Below are 12091 nucleotides of genomic sequence, written 5' to 3'. Positions count from 1 at the left end.
TTTTAAGATTTTGTTTATTTATTTGATAGAGAGCACACACCAGCAGGAGGAGGGGCAGAGGGAGAAGCAGATACCCGCTGAGGGGGAAACCTGATGTGGGAATCCATCCCAGGATCCTGAGACCATGACCTGAGCTGAAGGGAGAGACACTTAACCGACTGAGCCACCCAGGCGCCCCCAGATACAAGCATTTAAATCAATAAATCTCAAGGGGCACCTGACTGGCTCAATCAGTGGAGTGTGAAACTCTTGATCACAGAGTCGTGAGTTAGTGCCCCATGTTGGACACTGGAGATTACTTAAAAAGTAAATAAATAAATCTCAAAAGCATTACCCTGAGGAAAAGACGGACACATAACAGCATATACTTCATGAATTTGTTTATATGAAGTTGGAGGACCTACAAAATCAATCTGTAATGACAGAAATCAGAACAATGGTCACTTCAGGATTTGAAGGCTGGTTGTAGTAACTGAAAAAGGACACAAGGGAACTTTTAGGGATGACAGAAATGTTCTGTATCTTGACATAAGTGATGTACACACTGGTGTATACATTTGTCAAAATTCATCAAACATATTTAAGATCTGTACATTTCATTGGGTGTAAAATATTCTTCAATAATTTCTAGTGGAATATTTTTAAGATTTTATTTGAGAGAGTGCAGAAAGAGAGAGAGAGAGAGCACACAAGCAACGGGGGTAGGCAGAGGCAGAGGGAGAAGCAGACTCCCTGCTGAGCAGGAAGCCCAACTCAGGGCTCGATCCCAAAACCGGGGATCCCAACCTGAGCCGAAGGCAGACATTTAACTGACTGAGCCGCCCAGACGCCCTGTAATATTTTTAAAGAAATAAAAGACTAAAAAAATAAACAAAAGACTGCACATTCTGTGTTAAAAAGAAGGCTGCTTGCTGTACACAGATGGGACATGATTTCCAAGAAAACGATGGCTGAGGATGCTTGAGGAATGGGGTGAGAACGAGACTGACTCCACAATACCTACTTTGGTACCTTCCGAATTTTACTCTTGAGTTCAGATTACCCTGTGCCTGAGCCACCCACAGAAGGTGAGAGTGAAAAGCACGAGCTCTAGAGTCTGACCACCTCAGCTGAGTCTTGGGTCTCCCATTTATTTATTGTGACATTGGATACATTCCTTAATTTGTGCCTCGGTGTCTTCATGTGAATATTAATAGGAATATCAAAAGTAACTACCTCATTAAGTCGTTTTAAAAAGTAAATGCTTAGGAGGCAGACGGGGAGGAGGGTGGGAAAAAAAGTAAATGCTTACTGGTTTAGGTGTCAAAATACAAAATTTAGCACTGGTTTTCACTCTGGTTTATAGAAAATTCTGCACAAGTCATGTACCTCCTTTCGTCAAAATGTGTGTTATATCTCACAAAGATACAGGGATAATAAAAGGTAAAGCACTTTGTTTAAAATAAATAAATAAGATGGTATATGTGATGCACTTTAAAAAGTGCCTGGGCTTGTTTTTCTAAATAAAGCTTTATTGGAACACAGACGTATACACACAAAAATGCCTGGTACATAATCAGCTACCATTATTATTCAAAAATTTTAAACAGTATTTTCAAAGTTAGCCTTTTCCTTAACCAAAAGAAAAAGGAAGGGGGGGGCTTTAGTCAGCTGTCTGAGATGTAAATCCTGAGTCAATCATCTATTTGTTGTATACCTGCTTTTTCATCTGTAAAATGGGTGATAGTAGTTCCTATACCCTAGAGTTCCTGTGAGGATTAAATAACTCGTATAAAGCATTTTAGGCTGCAGCACACAATAAATGGTCAATATGTTGTGCTGTGTGTCTGTGTAAATATACTGCCATTACCAAGCCTTTAAACATCACCCCTGTGCTGAGGTCCCGTTTACCTGCATCCTGAGCTCTCCTCTGGGCTCCAGGTTCTTCTGCCAGGTATCTTCTTGCTAATGACCCTTGGGTGTGTCAGACTTCTCCCACTACTTTGAACCAAGAGAAAACCTTACTTTCCACCTCCAACCTAGAATAACGCCCTGCTCCTGCCAGCACCCCACCCTGCTTCCCCAGCTCAGTAAACAGTGCCAGTCCACCCATCTGTGCCACCAAGAGGCCAGAAATCACCCTGAGCCCTCTCCACGCATCTGCGAGTCCCACAGCTCTGCCTCCAAACACCGAAGTAGACCTGCAAGGTCTAAACCACAACTACGCCCACACACCAACACCACCTCTCCCCCATCCCCGGTCCCGCACGGCTCAGGCTCACGGCCGGCAAGGAAAAGCCTGACTCCGGCGACGGCCCTCTCTGGCGCCCGTCCATCTCCCCCTGGCCACGTGCTCGTCTCCTCTGGGTTCCTGCCGAAGATCCAGCAGCGGGCCGCGGCCTGTGCGTGCTCTCGCCTGGGAGACCCTGCCCACCCCCCAGCTCTCCTCTTAGCTGGCTGCTTCTCACCTTCCAGAGCCCAGCTGACGGGAGTCAGAAAGTCCAAGATGGAAGAGAACCCAGAAAGCAAGCAACGTGAAGAGGTAAGAGCTGAGAGTGTCCGCGAGGCCACAGGAGCCGGTGACAGCAGGCTGGAGAAGGCCACGGCGGCAAGGCAGGTGGGCAGAGCGACCGAAGGGGGAGGGGTGCAGCGAGGCAGGGAGGCACGGGAGGGACCGAGCGCGGTCAGTAACTGGTGGGCGACGCAGACAGGCCCCCAGACAGCACGCGGCAGGCTGGGCGGGTGCGGAAGACGTGCCGGCGACGGCTCAGGGAACCGCGGCAGGGGGCCGGCGAAGGGCACGGGGGGAGGCGGAGCGGATGGGGCGGGAGGGAGGCGTGGGGCACTGGGGGGAGCAGGCCACGGGGGGCGACAGGCCGGAGAAGGGAAGCTACGCGGGCGGCAGACAGAGGGGCAGCGACGACCGGGCGCTGGGGAGGGGAGTCCCGCGGCAACAGGTGCGCAGCGCTGCCCCGTGGGCCAGGGCCCCCCACGGGCGGGGGGAGGGAAGGAGCCGTCGGAGGGGCGCGGGGACACGGACACACGCGGCAGACAGGCGAGGAGCGCACCCCCGACGGGGGCGCAGGTGGACCGTGCCTCGGGGACACGGAGTGGGGGAGGCGAGGGGGAGACGTGGGGGTGGCTGGGGCGAGCACCGTGGGGGGGGACACCGTGGGGGGGACACCGTGGGGCGAGCACCGTGGGGGGGGCCCGTGGGGGGGACACCATGGGGGGGACACCGTGGGGCGAGCACCGTGGGGGGGGACACCGTGGGGGGGACACCGTGGGGCGAGCACCGTGGGGGGGGACACCGTGGAGGGGGACACCGTGGGGCGAGCACCGTGGGGGGGGACACCGTGGGGGGGGACACCGTGGGGGGACACCGTGGGGCGAGCACCGTGGGGGGGGACACCGTGGGGGGGACACCGTGGGGCGAGCACCGTGGGGGGGGACACCGTGGAGGGGAACACCGTGGGGCGAGCACCGTGGGGGGGGACACCGTGGGGGGGGACACCGTGGGGGGACACCGTGGGGCGAGCACCGTGGGGGGGGACACCGTGGGGGGGACACCGTGGGGCGAGCACCGTGGGGGGGGACACCGTGGGGGGGACACCGTGGGGCGAGCACCGTGGGGGGGGACACCGTGGAGGGGAACACCGTGGGGCGAGCACCGTGGGGGGGACACCGTGGGGGGGGACACCGTGGGGCGAGCACCGTGGGGGGGACACCGTGGAGGGGGACACCGTGGGGCGAGCACCGTGGGGGGGGACACCGTGGAGGGGGACACCGTGGGGCGAGCACCGTGGGGGGGACACCGTGGGGGGGACACCGTGGAGGGGGACACCGTGGGGCGAGCACCGTGGGGGGGACACCGTGGGGGGGGACACCGTGGGGCGAGCACCGTGGGGGGGACACCGTGGGGCGAGCACCGTGGGGGGGGACACCGTGGGGGGGACACCGTGGGGCGAGCACCGTGGGGGGGACACCGTGGGGGGGACACCGTGGGGCGAGCACCGTGGGGGGGGACACCGTGGAGGGGGACACCGTGGGGCGAGCACCGTGGGGGGGACACCGTGGGGGGGGACACCGTGGGGCGAGCACCGTGGGGGGGGACACCGTGGAGGGGGACACCGTGGGGGGGACACCGTGGGGCGAGCACCGTGGGGGGGACACCGTGGGGGGGGACACCGTGGGGGGGACACCGTGGGGCGAGCACCGTGGGGGGGGACACCGTGGGGGGGGACACCGTGGGGGGGACACCGTGGGGCGAGCACCGTGGGGGGGACACCGTGGGGGGGGACACCGTGGGGGGGACACCGTGGGGCGAGCACCGTGGGGGGGGACACCGTGGGGGGGGACACCGTGGGGGGGACACCGTGGGGCGAGCACCGTGGGGGGGACACCGTGGGGGGGGACACCGTGGGGGGGACACCGTGGGGCGAGCACCGTGGGGGGGGACACCGTGGGGGGGACACCGTGGGGCGAGCACCGTGGGGGGGACACCGTGGGGGGGGACACCGTGGGGGGGGACACCGTGGGGGGGGACACCGTTGGGGGGCAGTGCGGTGGGGGCCACGGACGGGGTGAACACTGACGGGGCGGACAGACACTGGTGCGCCAACAGCGGGGCGGTCACGGCGGGGGCAGCGGCGGGCGCGGCCGGGTCGGCGGGCCGGGCTGTGAAGAGCCGCGGCGGGCGGCCGCACTCACCTGCCCCGCGGGCCGGGCGTCGCGGCGGCTCCTCGGAGGCCCGGGTGGAGGCCAGGGCGCTGGCGGAGGCGAAGCCCGGGCGACCTGGGGCTATCCGCACGCACATGGGCCCGGCCGGGCGCGGCGCCCACGGACACGGCGCCCACGGACACGGCGCGGGCCGGCCAGCGGCTCGGGACCGGCTCAGGCCGCGGGCGGCGCTAGGGTCGCTCCAAAATGGCGGCGGCGGCGGGAGCGCGCGCGCACGCACGCCGGGGGCGGTGTCTGGCGCGGGGGCGCGCGCGCCGGGGCGGGGCCGAACCTTGGGGGCGGGGCGGCGGCGGCGGCGCCCTTCTCCTGTCAATTTTTCTCTGAAGTACTACCAAATTTCTGTACAAGCTTAATTAACTTGTTTTGGGATAATGCCATGTCAGCAACAGAACAAGCCCTCCAGAGGCCTGAAATGATCTGCGGGTCACACACCTGGGACAGGGGTCTCCCCGTTTTCTGCCGGCTTCCTCTGCTTGAAGCCTTCCCCCACTGGATGCTCCCTGAACTCCTTGGCACCTGCGGTGGGCACGGCCATGGCAAGCGTGAACGGTCACCTGTGTGCCATGCGCAGGTCCCTCTGCGTCCTGTTTCCTACCTGGACGGGGAGCCACCAGACTCACTCTTTTTTCCAGGTGCCCCACGGGTGCTTGAGTGTTTTGCACATTGAAATGTGTGCCCAGTTAATTCAATCAAACTGATCTCTAAAATGAGATTTATTGGGCGCCTGGGTGGCTCAGTCGGTGAAGCTCTGCCTTCGGCTCAGGTCTTGATCCCAGGGTCCTGGGATCGAGTCCCGCATCGGGCTCCCTGCTCCGCGGGGAGTCTGCTTCTCCCTCTGACCCTCCCCCTGCTCATGCCCTCTCTCTGTCTCACTCTTCCTCTCAAATAAAATCTTTTTAAAAATAATAATAAAATAAAGTACAATGAGATTTATTATTTCAGGAGTCAGCGTGAAGAGCGGGGAAATGTTGGAAATGGAAATCGAACACCTAAGGAGTATCTAGCACGAGCTGCATCCCCTCCAAATTCACCGTGCGCTCGGAAAAAGTGGATCCGGGCCGTTGCTATGCCAAACTCTATCAGCAGAGGGTGCAGGAGAGACGCTGCGGGAGAAGGGGCTCATTCTGGGGCTCGCTCCGCAGGTAGCAGGCACCACCTCCAGGTTCGGTCTTCCTGCGGCCAGTTGCTGCGGACGGCAGCTTCTCCAGCACCCCCTTGGGGGCTATAGAGCAGAATGTCTCTGGTGAGACATCTGCCCCTGAACACTTTCCCCCAGCATCCGCAGGGCAGATATCTAGCAAGTTCTGTAGGGTCAACTTCCAGGAATTAGGGGTTAAAAAAAAGATCCGTTGGAACCTGGGAGGCTCAGTGGGTTGAGCATCTGACTCTTGGTTTGGGCTCGGGTGGTGATCTGGTGGTTGTGGATTGAGCCCTGTGTCTGTGCTCAGTGGGGAGTCTGCATTAGATTCTCTCTCCCTCTCCCTCCTGCTCACTCTCTTAAATGAATAAATAAAATCTTAAAAAAAAAAAAAAAAAGCATTAGCCCTACAAGCAAGAAGAGAAATGCCCTGCACACCTGCAAGTGAAGGACCCTTATAGTAGAAGCTGGCGGAGCCATGGATTGAGCTGCAGAATGGGGCCTCAGGGCCAGAGGGCTGAATGCCAGAAATGTTCCCACTGTTTTTTCTGCTGTGTGAGTGCCCGCAACCCTCTGTCTGTTTTGTTGTTCTTCCTGTGCTCAGGCCACAGTGCCTGAGGTCAGCCTGGGCCCTTCTCCTCTTAGATTCCACACTAGATTTATCAGCAAGTCCCTCCACTTTTAAATATGGCCAGCTCTGCACAACCACACACCAGTCCAAGACCAATTTCTCTTACCTGACTGGTAACAGCAGCCTCCCAATGAATTCCCTGCTTCTATCCTGGATTCTTGCTACAGGCCGGCTTACATCAACATAGCACCTAGAGGGGTCCAATGAAAACAAGCCCATCACATCCCTCCCCCAGCTCTTCTCTCATACAGCCAGAAAGCCGAGTCCTTGCTGTTACTCCAAGGCTCTGTGTGATCTGTTCCCGTTTCCCCTACTCTGCCCCTCGTTCATTTGGTTCAGTCGTGATAACCTCCTGCCACAGCCCACTTGCCCATGCTTTCCTCTAGTTATTGCTCTGCTTACTTCCTCCTAGATCTCACTCTTTTGTCCCCTTCTCAGTGAGGGCTTCCCTCATCTCTCTATTTCAAATCTCAAGCCTACATACACCCATGCACACCCATGTCCATGCACACATACACACCTTATAGCCCTTCCCTGCTTGGTTTCTTCCCCTTTGTCTCTGTAGTCATGGTCCAATAAGGGGACAGAAACCACACAATGACTTCAACAGAGAAAGCTTGATATAAAAATTATCGATAGCAGGGGACAAATTACAAAGGAGCGAAGAGAACTCTATATTCAAGAAAGGACATAACTTGGAAGGGAGGTCCCCTCCCCAAGGTGGGAATTCATTCTGTGTTGCTGGGTTGTGTGACTGCAGCCCAGTGGATAACAGAGACATTCTCTGGGTTGTCCAGGGATAAAGGTGATATGAGTAGAGGCTGATGGACAAGAATATACCCCTCCAAGCTGCAGGCCAGTTCTGCCGAGGTGTCCGTGGGACTCCCTGAGAATCTGCCCACAAGGCTGATGCTGAAACTCGGTGGGAAGCCATTCACAGACCACTGCATGTCTCCCACATGTAGCTCTGGCAGCTACAGAAGAAAAAGAATGCACACCTAAACCAGGAAGTCCCTCTCCAACACTCTCTATGGGCAGAACTTAACATCTTACCAAATGCAGAAGAGAAATGTTTCTAGGATCCAGCTCCATTATTGCAGAGCAGGGAAGCCGAGGTGGGTTTGGAGCTGAAGCATAAATGGAAAACAGGTAGAGTCTGACCTCTGGATAGTCAGTTTCCATTTGCATCCTTTCAAACATATTTGAACTTCCACTCAACAAAACAATGCTATATTTTTGCCTAACAAGATACATCTGTCCTTACTGCAAGTGAAGAATGAGCATTGCAAATGAGCACATCTGCCACTGTATCTATGATTGGCTGCATTCATTACTCTTCAAATTCAGTCACTGTCCCATCAAGTGTTCTCTTATGCTCTTATGTTAAAGTGAAATGATAAAGCTAAACTCTGACCACCTGCATATTTTAAAAACTTGAAAGGAGAGAGAAGAAAATGGTGAGTAGAGACAAGGAAGGACTGAACATGCAGAGAGAAAATATGTACAGCGACCACAATTCTTGTTTCTGTCAGTGCTCACTGAGACATAGTGGTATGTACGGCTCCTTCCCAGCCTTATCTTCTAAACTGCTTTATAGCATACACAAAGCAGCTAAACAGAGCCAAGCTGAATTCAGTATTTCTGACACAGAAGGATCAACTAAAATAAATTCTACCATGAAGAACACCAAATGCAAAATTATTCACCGATACATTGGAAAAAGTAAAACTGTGATGTAAAATGAGTGCTGCCTAGGGGTGCTGGGCTGGCTCAGTCAGTAGACTATAGGAGTCTTGAACTCGGGATCATGAGTTCAAGCCCCACATTGGGTGCAGAGATTACTTAAAAATAAAATCTTTTTTTTAAAGGTTTTATTTATTTATTGACAGAGAGAGAGAGCGAAAAACAGAGTACAAGCAGGGGAAGCTGCAGGCAGAGGGAGAGGGAGAAGCAGGCTTCCCGCGGAGCAGGGAGCCCAACGCGGGGCTTGATCCCAGGACCCTGGGATCACGACCTGAGCCAAAGGCAGACGCTTAACGACTGAGCCACCCAGGCCCCCAAAATCTTTTTTTTTTTAATATTTTATTCATTTATTTGTCAGAGAGAGAGAGAGCGGCAGGCAGAGGGAGAAGCAGGCTTCCCACTGAGCACGGAGCCAGCCCGATGTGGGACTCGATCCCAGGACCCTGGAATCACGACCTGAGCTGAGGGCAGACGCTTCAACGACTGAGCCACCCAGGCACCCCTTAAAGATACAATCCTCAATAAAATAAAATAAATGCTACCTCTGGAGCGCCATCAGAACAGGAGGGACTGTGGTCCTATCCTGTTCTGCAAGAACCCCATAGTGCTGCCAGGCAGAGGCAGGGCATCACAAGACCACTGCCCCACAGACCCACAGAAGAGAAACACAAGGTGATCCACACCTCTGTACACCATTACCACATTCCTGCACATCAAAGACAGAAAACCATGAAAGCAGTAGAAGTAAAGGGTAAGAATGATACAATTAATAGCGGAAATCTAAGAGACAATGAAGACCATGAGGCAATAAGATGGCACATTCAAAGTGCCAAAGGAAAAGTAAAACCTGTCAATGAAAAAATTCTATACCCGGGCTTTTGGCTTTCAGCTCAGGGAGGCAAAGGTGCAACTTTCTTCGGTCGTCTGGAATCCGGGTTCATCCAACACCAGCCACCTCCGCCATGCCGCCTAAGTTCGACCCCAACGAGATCAAAGTCGTGTACCTGAGGTGCACCGGTGGCAAAGTCGGTGCCACGTCTGCCCTGGCCCCAAAGATAGGCCCGCTGGGTCTTTCTCCAAGAAAGGTTGGTGATGACATCGCCAAGGCAACCGGTGATTGGAAGGGTCTAAAGATTACGGTGAAACTGACCATTCAGAACAGACAGGCCCAGATTGAAGTGGTACCTTCTGCCTCTGTCCTGATTATCAAAGCCCTCAAGGAACCACCAAGAGACAGAAAGAAGCAGAAAAACATTAAGCACAGTGGAAATATCACTTTTGATGAGATTGTCAATATTGCCCAACAGATGCGACACCGATCTTTAGCCAGAGAACTCTCTGGAACCAATAAGAGATCCTGGGGACTGCCCAGTCTGTGGGCTGCAATGTAGATGGCCGCCACCCTCATGACATTATAGATGACATCAACAGTGGTGTGCTGGAATGCCCGGCTAGTTAACTACAAAGGAAAATGTTTCAATAAAGGATCATTTGACAACCAAAAAAAAAAAAAAAAAAATTCTATACCCGGAATGATGATCCTCAAAAATGAAGGTGAGATCAAGATATTCCCAGACAGGGCGCCTGGGCGGCTCAGTCGGTTGGGCGACTGCCTTCGGCTCAGGTCATGATCCTGGAGTCCCAGGATCGAGTCCCACATCGGGCTCCCTGCTCAGCGGGGAGTCTGCTTCTCCCTCTGACCCTCTTCCCTCTCGTGCTCTCTACCTCTCATATAAATAAATAAAAGCTTTAAAAAAGAAAGATATTCCCAGACAAACAAAATAGAAAACTCATTGCTGACAGATCTGCCTTACCGAAATACCAAAGCAGTTCTTCAAACTGAAAGGAAATGGGGCGCCTGGGTGGTTCAGTCGTTAAGCGTCTGCCTTCGGCTCAGGTCATGATCCCAGGGTCCTGGGATCGAGCCCCACATCGGGCTCCCTGCTCGGCGGGGAGTCTGCTTCTCCCTCTAACCCTCCCCGCTCTCATGCTCTCTCTCTAATTTTCTCTCTCTCTAATAAATAAATAAAATATTTTTAAAAATATTTTTTAAAAAACCCACTATGATTAGTATGCTAAGGGCTCTTATGGATAAAGTAGACAGCATGCAAGAACAGATGGGCAATCTAAGCAGAACAACGGAAATCCTGAAAAATGCTAGACAACAACAACAAAAATGCTAGAGAAAAGACACTGGAGCAGAAATGAAGAATGCTTTTTGTGGGCTTACCAGACAGGACATAGCTGAGCAAAGAATCTCTGAGCTAGAGGGTATGTCAAAAAGAATTCTTGAAAACTGAAAAATAAAGAGAAAGACTGAAAAAAACAGGAGAGAATATCCAAAGACTATGGGACAACCATAAAAGGTATAACACATCTGTAATGGGAACACCAGAGGGTAAAGAAAGGCAGGAACAGAAGAAATATTTGAAATCAAGGGTGCCTGGGTGCCTCAGTCGCTAAATGTCTGCCTTGGGCTCAGGTCATGATGCCAGGGTCCCAGAATCGAGCCCCACACCGGGCTCCCTGCTCAGAGGGAAGCCTGCTTCTCCCTCTCCCACTCCCCCTGCTTGTGTTCCCTCTCTCGCTGTCTCTCTCTGTCAAATAAATAAATATTTTTTAAATATTTGAAATCATTCCACATTGTACAAAATGTTCTAGCCAGGGCAATAAGGCAAGAAAAAAATTAAAGGCATACATATCAGAAAGGAAGAAGCAAAATCATCTCTGTTCACAGATGATATGATTATCTATTTAAAAATCATAAGGAAAGGAGTTTCTGGGTGGCCGATTTAGTTGAGTGTCCGACTCTTGGTTTCAGCTCAGGTCGTGATCTCAGGGTTGTGAGATTAAGCAACATCCCCTCCCCTGCGCCCCCCAAGGCACTTTCTCTCAAATAAGTAAATAAAAGCTTTAAAAACAATAAAAATCATAAGGACTCTACAAAAAAAAAAAACCCTACTAGCAGTAGTAAGTAGTTTAACAAGGTCAGAGAATATAAAATCAATATATAAAGAACAGTTATATTTCTATATACTAGCAACAAGCAATCTGAACATTTTTTTAAAAGACCTTATTTATTTGAGAGAGAGAGAGAACACAAGCAGGGGGAGGGGCAGAGGGAGAGGGAGAAGCAGGCTCGATCCCAGGATCCCGAGATCATGACCAGAGCCAAAGGCAGATGCTCGAGCAACGGAGTCACCCAGACGCCCTGAACATTTTTTTTTTTAAGATTTTTTATTTAAGGATGCCTGGGTTGTTCAGATGGTTAAGCATCTGCCTTCAGCTCAGGTCGTGATCTCAGGGTCCTGGGATGGAGCCTGCTCCTGGCTCAGCAGGGAGTCTTCTTCTCCCTCTGCCTCTCCCCCCAGCTTGTGCTCTCTCTCTCTCTCTCTCAAATGAATAAATATTTTTTAAAAGGTTTTTTATTTGGGGCGCCTGGGTGGCTCAGTTGTTAAGCCTCTGCCTTCAGCTCAGGTCATGGTCCCAGGGTCCTGGGATCGAGCCCCGCATCGGGCTCCCTGCTCAGCAAGAAGCCTGCTTCTCCCTTTCACACTCACCCTGCTTGTGTTCCCTCTCTCGCTGTGTCTCTCTCTGTCAAATAAATAAATAAAATCTTTTAAAAAAGGTTTTTTATTCATTTATGGGGCGGGGAGCAGAGGGAGAGGGAGAAGCAGATTCCCCTACTGAGAGCTGGATGCTTAATTGACTGAGCACCCAGGTGCCCCTGAAAATTTTTAAGAAAAAAATTCCATTCACAAGAAAAGTGTAGTTGAGTGGATGGGTGAAATAGGTGATTGGGATTAAGAGTACACTTACTGTGATGAGCACAGAGTAATATATAGGATTGTTGAACCACT

At 53.1% G+C, this 12091-nt stretch overlaps 1 protein-coding gene and 1 pseudogene across 7 annotated transcripts in view; one reads left to right on the top strand and one right to left on the bottom strand.

Annotated features, from left to right (window-relative positions):
• PPP6R2 (protein phosphatase 6 regulatory subunit 2) overlaps positions 1-4879 on the bottom strand; it is an 87178-nt gene extending 82299 nt beyond the window's left edge. For 5 of the 7 annotated variants that reach the window (XM_088025442.1, XM_088025446.1, XM_088025447.1 and 2 more), the window contains exon 1: positions 4690-4879. The gene's annotated coding sequence lies outside the window, so the exon portion shown is untranslated. Of the gene's footprint in view, positions 1-1890; positions 1981-4689 lie in introns of all 7 variants that reach the window. The other 2 variants (XM_088025443.1, XM_088025444.1) reach the window with 2 other exon arrangements.
• Positions 4880-9166: 4287 nt separating this feature from the next.
• LOC114218531 (large ribosomal subunit protein uL11 pseudogene) lies at positions 9167-9736 on the top strand (annotated as a pseudogene).
• The last annotated feature ends 2355 nt before the right edge of the window (positions 9737-12091 follow it).

This window comes from Eumetopias jubatus, unplaced genomic scaffold (genome assembly GCF_037043125.1).
Source record: "Eumetopias jubatus isolate StellerSeaLion01/CBP00866 unplaced genomic scaffold, mEumJub1_p1.0 scaffold_8, whole genome shotgun sequence".
NCBI lineage: Eukaryota > Metazoa > Chordata > Mammalia > Carnivora > Otariidae > Eumetopias > Eumetopias jubatus.
The sequence above is the reverse complement of the archived record's forward strand: the minus strand, read 5'-3'. Positions and strand labels throughout refer to the sequence as shown.